The sequence below is a fragment of the Orycteropus afer genome, unplaced genomic scaffold, assembly GCF_000298275.1.
Source record: "Orycteropus afer afer isolate SDZICR_OR568_19922 unplaced genomic scaffold, OryAfe1.0 scaffold00242, whole genome shotgun sequence".
In the NCBI taxonomy this organism is placed as follows: domain Eukaryota; kingdom Metazoa; phylum Chordata; class Mammalia; order Tubulidentata; family Orycteropodidae; genus Orycteropus; species Orycteropus afer.
In genome coordinates, this window is record NW_006921829.1 from 571,028 (window position 1) to 579,324 (window position 8,297).

General features: G+C 40.8%; 1 pseudogene; it reads right to left on the minus strand.

Annotated features, from left to right (window-relative positions):
• Positions 1-513: 513 nt before the first annotated feature.
• On the minus strand, positions 514-1,720 carry LOC103204068 (annotated as a pseudogene).
• Between the last annotated feature and the right edge of the window lie 6,577 nt (positions 1,721-8,297).

The window sequence follows — 8,297 nt, forward strand, 5'->3', positions numbered from 1 at the left end:
GAGTGTCTAAGATCTCTTAGTACTTGCTGTAACCCACAGTGATGGGTAGATCCTAGCCATGATAACAAATACTCATACAAAAATTCAGAGGTAAAAAAATAGAAAACTGGAAATTAGAACTTTGAACTCTTGTTCTCTTCATAAAAATGTCACTATTATTTTTGTTTTCAAGATTTCCACTGTTGAATGAAAACCTTTCTTTCTGGACAAAGTTTAGTATACATGTATGTGCTGCCTGCGAACAACAGTTTTAAAATCATGGAATAACAATGAGTTATACCAATGAGTAACAACATCACAGTTTTGTGACCTCCTAAAGTGATACTGACAGCAATACATTATTTATATGTGGGTAAGAAAAGATTTTTGAATCCCCTAGGCTTTTGTGGGGTGGGCTGCAAAGGGTTCACACAATCCCCATTACATGAAAGTTGCCTCCAGATATTTCTAAAACAAGAATACAAAATAGGTAAACAGTCTTCAATTCATCTTCAGTCCAGTGAGCCTGCCTCTTCAGGTGAAATCAGCAATGTTCATGGGCGTGTCATTGATCTGAGTGGAATAGTCCTGCTCTGAGGATTTGAATGTTGTCCTTCTTCACAAAGTTAATGGACACACCCTTCTGGCTGTACTGACTGGACTGCCCAATTATGTGAATGTGTAACTCTGTTTTTGGGCAGGTCATAACTGATGATGAGGGACACCTGAGGGACATCCAGCCCCCCGGTCCAGACGTCTGTGGAGATGAGCACTCGGCTGGTGCCAGATCTGAACTCCTTCATGATGGACCTGCGCTTCTGCGGCATGTCTCCATGCATCGAGGAGATGGTAAAGTTGGCTTCCTGCATCATCTTTATCAGCCAGTCAACCTTCTTCTTGGCATTACGAAGATGACTGCCTGGTGATGGTTAATGTGTTATAGAGGTCACACAAAGTGTCGAACTTGCACTCTTCTCTCTCCACTGCCACAAAAAACTGCTTGATGCCTTTGTCATCTTACCACGTTTCATCAAGATGCTTGACAGGTTCAGTCATGAAATTGTTGGTCATCTCCAGGATCTCGTGCGGTAGTGTGGCACTGATGAGCAGCAGTTGTATGGCTGGGGGCAGCGTAGATCTGCTCTTTGAAACCTTTATTCTGCATCTCATCAGCTTCATCCAAGACCAACATCTTGATCCCATGCATCCTTAAGCTCCTGCGATGAATCATGTCGAAGACTCGGCTGGGTGTGCCAGTGACCACGTTTTGCCCGTAGTCCATCTTCCGGATGTCTTCCCACATTGGTGCCCCTGATGCAGGCATGCACTGGACATTCATGTAATTGCCAGGAACAAGCAGGACCTTCTGAATCTGCCTGGCTAACTTTCTTGTAGGGGCCAGGATCAGAGCTTGGGTTTCACGAACCTGAATGTGCCGGATACTGGAGCACAGAAATACTGACCGTGGCAGTTTTGCCCATACCAGACTGAGACTGAGTGATGACATTTCTGCCTTTGATTGTCTGCTTGATAACCTGCTGCTAGATTGCAGATGTTTTTTCAAAACATAAGCATAGATTCTGTGCAGCCAGTCCTTGTGCAGGCCCATGGTGTCGAATGTAATTGTCATGTCCACCTCCTAGCTTGTGTGGAACTCCATCTTGGTCATGTCTTCCTCCTTGAGCAGCCGCTTTTGCATGGAGCCTGAGGTTGCCATCTTGGTGGGAGCTGCCGTGATCATAAGTTGGCTGAGAGAAACTTTGGTGGCATAGTGCCTAAGGCATTTGACTGCTAACCAGAATGTTGGCGGTTCAAACCTACCAGCCACTCTGCAGAAAGAAGACTAGACAATCTACTTCTGTAAAGATTTACCACCTCGGAATTCCACAGGGGGTGGCTATGAGTTGGAATTGACTCGGTAGCAGTGAATTGGGTTCGGTTTTTGAAGTCATACTGTTTTAAGTATCTTTAAAATTATTTCTGAATCATCACTTTTTTTGTAATAGTAGGTTGTCATTCCTTGTTCTAATTCTTGCTTTCTTATTTTTTCTTCCCTTCCTATCTCTAGCTTGTCACTGGAATTTTAAAAAGAACATGACAAACCACTTTAGCTAGATTGTTGTAAAACCTTTGTTAAACAGAATGTTTGGGAGGAAGGGCCTTTTCTGGTTACCTGCATTTTATGATTCACTAAAGATTAATTTGAAAGCCTTTTTTTGTTGTTCTCACCTTATTGCTTACCTTTTTTTCTATAACGTCATGGTACGTTTTCCTGCCTTGTTTTTCTGTACTCAACAAGCTAGTTTTTTTTTTTTTTTTTTAATGATTGGACATCTTGTAGTGCTTTAGGACTCTTACTTTGGGCATCAATCATTTTTGAAAATTACTGAAGACATGAAAGTGTGTAAAAATAGGTAGAAAGCACAAATAAATTTGTGTGCACTGTTAATAAAAGTAGTTATCTTGTTTTGTTTCCTTCATCTTCAAAAGTTGAAGATAAAAGAACAAATTCTATTTTGTGTGGGTTTTACTGCATTATCTTTGTTCCCACATCATGTAAGTTTTCATTTATACTGATAATGTCTGTACTTAACAGTTTACAAGCCCTTCTCATGTTTTTTCAACTGTTTCCTCATTCCCATTTTGTACATATTTTCGATTGTAGTGTAGTTAATAGTTTACATATTCTTTTTAGCCCACTAGATTGTGAGCTCACGAGAAGGACAATGTCATATTAACTCGATGTCCCTGCAACAGGGAGAGTACATGGCATATTGTGGATAATAGTAATCCAGTAATACAGAATGGCAGAAATTGAGGCATATTATGAGTCAGGATTCCATTCAGAGTGTTTTGCATGTATATGTACATTTAATTTTTACGGAATGATTTTTAAATAAATTTGATAATTAAAATAGTACATACAAGTGAGGAGGAAGAAAATGGTGAGAAGAAATGTGGGAGAAAAGCAGGTTTGGGGAAATATTTGAGGTATTCTGTGCATTGAGGACCTCTGGTGGCATAGTGCCTAAGGCACTTGACTACTAACCAGAAGGTTGGTGGTTCAAACCCACCAGCCACTCCATGGAAGGAAGACTGGGCAATCTACGTCCGTAAAGATTTACCACTTTGGAAACCAAAAGGGGGTCGCTGTGAGTCACAATCGACTCGATTGCAGTGAGTTAGGTTTTAGTTTTTTTTGGCATTCTTAAGATCCCAGCCTCTTGGTCATGTCTGCATCCCAGAGCCTTGTATGAAGTGCACAATAAATGATTGTTAAAGAAATGAATGATTGTTGAATGAATGGAATGCCATTTAACAAATGGATCCCTGGGCATTTGGTGTAATAGTTAAGATTAAGTGTTCAGTCTGTGGAACTTTTGGTAAGGTGAGTGCTAAGATTTAAAGCTGTGATCCTGGGCTTAGGTCATCCATTAATGGAATGAGTGTGTTTCCACAAATGAAAGGATTTGACTATAAATCAAATTATAGCTGGCTTTGGGAAAGCATATTCCACTAGGATTATTTTTGGTTATTCATTACAATCACACTTGTGTAACAGTAAGCCATTTTTGATCGTGTGTTTAAGGGAATTATCTAAATTTTTGATGAAATATTGACAACTAGCCTTAAAATATTAACAGTGATACTGGACAGTACTCATGAGTTCTCAGGATACAAATGCTGAAAGTGGAAATGTATTGTAGGATTCTGGCAATTTTATGAGTAGTGGAAGAGTGTTAGTGTGGGAGTTGGGAAGGCTGAACTTGGCTCCTTGCTAGATGAGTCATTAACCTCCTTGACCCTCATCTGTGATGAAATAAGAAAATAAGAGGTCCTTTTGAGCTTCAGCTACGGGTTTTGTTTACCTCTCCACTATACAATATTAGTTTAACAATTTAAAGTTCTCATCAGTGTATAATTTATTGTGAAACTGCACATCACATTTTTCTTTTGGAAAACAGTGATCGATTGTTGTGTTCAGATCTGTGACTAGGCATGTATTCTTGAAAGGATACTCACTCTCATGGATCCTTTGTTCAGATTATGCTAACTAAAACATACAGAAAAAGCGGGGTTTACGTCCATGTTCCACTTTTATTTATCTTTTTAGGTTATTTTGTACATTATTGTCAGTAATTATTAATAAATGTCAAAGGTACTATACTTTATTGCCAAAGCCCTGCAAAGGAGTTTAGCTCAGGTGAGGAAAGTAATTTTTCATTTTCCTCGATGCTGTAGGACCCTATTGGGTCATCTCACCCATTCAAATCTGCAGATATCTGAGTGATTTTGAAATACTTCATTTCTGTAAATAGGAGCTCTGGTAACATAGTGGCTAAGGCACTTGACTGCTAATCAGAAAGCTGGCGGTTCAAACCCACCAGACACTCCTCGGAAGGAAGATAGGGCAATCTACTTCTGTAGTGATACTGCCTCGGAAACCCAAGAAGGGGTCGCTATGAGTCGGGTCCAACTTGATGGCACATAACAGCAACAACAACACCCATTCAAATCTGCAGATATCTGAGTGATTTTGAAATACTTCATTTCTGTAAATAGTTACTTTGGACCCAAAGCTTTAAGTTTAGAGTAAGTTTTCTAATAAAAGACTGGCTTGGTCGGCAGGGAAAATAGGGTGTGGCCCGTGAGCCCTCTTTGTGATTTAAAAAAAAATCCAAAAACCAAACCCACTGCTGTCACATTGATTCTGACTCATAGTGACCCCATTGGGTTTCCAAGGTGGTAAATCTTTACAGAAGTAGATTGCCCAGTCTTGCTTCTGTGGAGTGGCTGGTAGGTTTGAATCACCAACCTTCTGGTTAGCCGTCGGATGCTTTAGATACTGTGCTACCGGAGCTCCTTTTGGGATATAAAGTAGCTTTAAACAACAACAGCAGCAGCAACAACAACAACACAGTTGCAGTTACCCTTCAGGTCTGAATTGAACTCACTCCCATGGCTTCCAGCCAAATAGTAGACAGGCATATAGGTTGAATATTTACATTAGGTAGATACACTCCTTAGAATGTTCATTCAGGGGGTTCTGGGAGGACAGAAGGGCAGTGTTTGCACAGGGAGATAGCTGGGGGTGGGGGACCGGAAATGCATAGGAAAGAAGCACACAGGGAAGAGGTAACTACAGGGAGGAAGTGGGAAGAGAGCTTTATGTTTGTGGGGAATTGCAGTCAATGTCATGAAACAAAATGTGTATGAACTGATGTATGGAAAATGAACTTACTCTGTAAACTTTCACCCAAATCACAATATAAATAAATAAATAAATAAAACCGTGACATTGCTTTTAACCAATGGGACTTAAGTATCACAATGAACCATAATCTACTGGGGCAGGGTGGGGGGCGCATGAACAGGACCTTTACATTTAAAGGTTTTCTTTTTACGTCTTGAACATTGTCCTAATCTATTTATGTTTGAAAATAGCTTGTTAATTGCTGTTGAAGGGAGAGTACCAGAATGTGAAAAATAAGACAAATGGATGATTGCATGTTTTTCATTTTCAACTGGAACATTGTCTAAAAGATTTGACAGTTAATTATTTGATTCTTTGTGAGTGTGCTCCTTTGTTTGGTTTGCTGTTTATTATTTCTTGAGATCCGCACTCTGTGAAGTTACATGTTAACTCACACATTCAGTAGACATGCATGATTTCTTTCAGGTAGGGAAGGTCATTCTAAAAGTTTGATTCATTTTTCCAGTAAGTCATTAAACAGATTTGGCTCAAACTTTAAAAAAAAACAACAACCAAAACCAACAAGTTGCCATCAAGTTGATTTTGACTCCCAGCGACCCCCTATGTGTCAGAGTAGAACTGTGCTCCGTAGGGTTCCAGTGGCTGATTTTGATAAGTAGATCTCCAGGGCTTTTTTACCAGGTGCCTCTAAGTGACCTGGAACCTTCAACATTTTAGTTAGCAGCCAAGTAGTGGTTTGTACCACCCAGGGATTTCAGGGTAACTGTAACCAAAAAAACCAAATCCACTGCCATCAAGTCAATTCTGACTCATAGAGACCCCCCCCCCCCGTTGGGTTTCCAAGGCTGTAAATCTTTACAGAAGTAGATTGCCCCATCTTCTTTCTGGAGAGCAGCTGGTGCGTTTGAATTGCCAACCTCTGGTCAGCAGTCAAATGTCCTAGGCACTGCGCCACCAGAGCTCCTTCAGGGCCTATGTATTAGGGCATTAACTATAGGAATCTTCTTTAGAAAATCCTGTGGTGTGGTAATCTGTTGAGTATTCTTTAAAATAAAGTAATAATTTTTAAGCCCTGCAATTATGTTTTGAGTGGATTTATGAAGGATACTTTTTTTGTGCTAGTGCCTGGAGACTTGATTGCAGAATGGGATCTTTCTGTCTTATAGTTATCTGTGAGTCCTTAGACCAGTGACTGAATCTGCTTTCTAAACATATGCCCAAAACAGAATAGATTTGGAATTTACCTTCTGCCCAGAATTACTCCCTTTGTGCTACATGGAACAAGTCTGTCATTCCTATATCCTAGACCAACAACTTCTGATCTTTAAAAATCATTCTTTCATTTTAAAGGTTTGTATGATCTCAATTACCTCAGGCAGCCAGGGCCCTCCCCTCCTATTCTGTACCCTAGATACCTAGTCCTTGAAGTGGACTAAAGTCTGTTCTCCAAGTTTAACTAGAATCTATCAGTAGAAATGGATTTTTCACCAAAGTGCTGTTAGCTGGCAGGAGTCCCTGAATGGTACATATGGTTAATGTGCTTGGCTGTTTACTGAAAGATTGGAGGTCTGAGTCCACCCAGACGTGCTGTGGAGGGAAGGATCTGGTGATCTACTTCCAAAAAATCGGCCATTGACAATCCTATGGAGCACAGTTTTACTCTGACACACATGGGATGCCATATGTCAGAATTGACCCCATGGCAACTTTTTTTTTTTTTTAATTAGCTTAGCTGGCAGCTCTGTTCTAAGCCATCGGTGGGCCATTTCATAAGTTTGAGAGTTAGTTGTTTGGAACTTGGAGTGTGTGGTCCCCATAGAGATGGAGTTGTAAGTGGAGATTCAGTTTCCAGATCAGCCCACAAAACTCTATTTAACCCCCAGATGGAATGATATAGTCTTAGAAGTAGGGTAACAGTGTTAGAAATGGTGAAGACAGGAGACTTTTTGGTCTGAAACGATAAAGGCTGCTTTAACCAAACCAAACCACACTCATTGCCATCGAGTTGGATCCAACTCATAGTGACCCCTCCTTGGGTTTCCGAGGCAGTATCACTACAGAAGTAGATTGCCCAATCTTCCTTCTGAGGAGTGGCTGGGGGGTTTGAACTGCCAGCCTTCTGGTTAAGAGTCAAGTGCCTTAGGCACTAGGCCACCAGAGCTCCCAAAGGCTGCTTTATACCCTGTTTTACGCAGAGAGATTAAGTGAATATCTAGACCAGAAGTAGAGACCAGGGCCCAGGCCTTCTGACTCTTTCAGCTATTCTTACCATCTAGGGTGGGCCTGCATCTAGCTTATGGTTTTTCTGTTCCATTCGGGGGCAGGTCTTCTCTGTAGTGCTGGAAGTAATACAGCAGTCCCAGGGGGAATAGTGGATGACTGTGGCATAGGTAATTCTTGTTTGTTAGTTCTTAACATCTGCACCTGTATGAGCAGGCAGGGCTGTACTCTCCCAGGTACTACCTTAGCTTGTCTCCTAGTTTTTGGTGGCTGCTGGTGATCTTTGGCATTCCTTGGCACCTGTCCTTGCCTCATGTGTCTGTCTCTATGTCTATTCGGGACATTCTCTAACTCAGAAGTGATTAGGTTTAGGATGCACTCTACATGATGTGACTTTTTTTTTTTTTTTTTGATATGACCTTAATAAAAGAAAAACCATGTCTTCAAATAGGATCACATTGACAGGTACAAGGGCCAGGAGTTCAACATATACAGGTATGTATTGCTTAACATCCATTTGGGCAAAATCCAATTGCATGTACATCTGTGGACCCAAAGGTTTTTTTTTTCTTTTTTTTTAAAAAGAAACCAGAATTCTGGTAAGATGGAGGAATAGGCAGACAACCAACACAGACCCTCTTCAACAAAGAAAAGAAAAACCAATTGACAGAGATACGGAAGATAATCCTGGAGCCCTGAGCTTTGAAAGGAACTATACAGAAGTGGATTAGGCACCAACTAGTGGAAAAACCTGAACGAAAACAGTGAGCACATAGATGGTTGGAACTGCAGACTGTCAGCTACTCTGACAAGACCAACAGCCTGAATATTTCCAAGCAGTGTTGGGACCTGAGAATTGACCTAAAGATCAGCCCTGGTCACC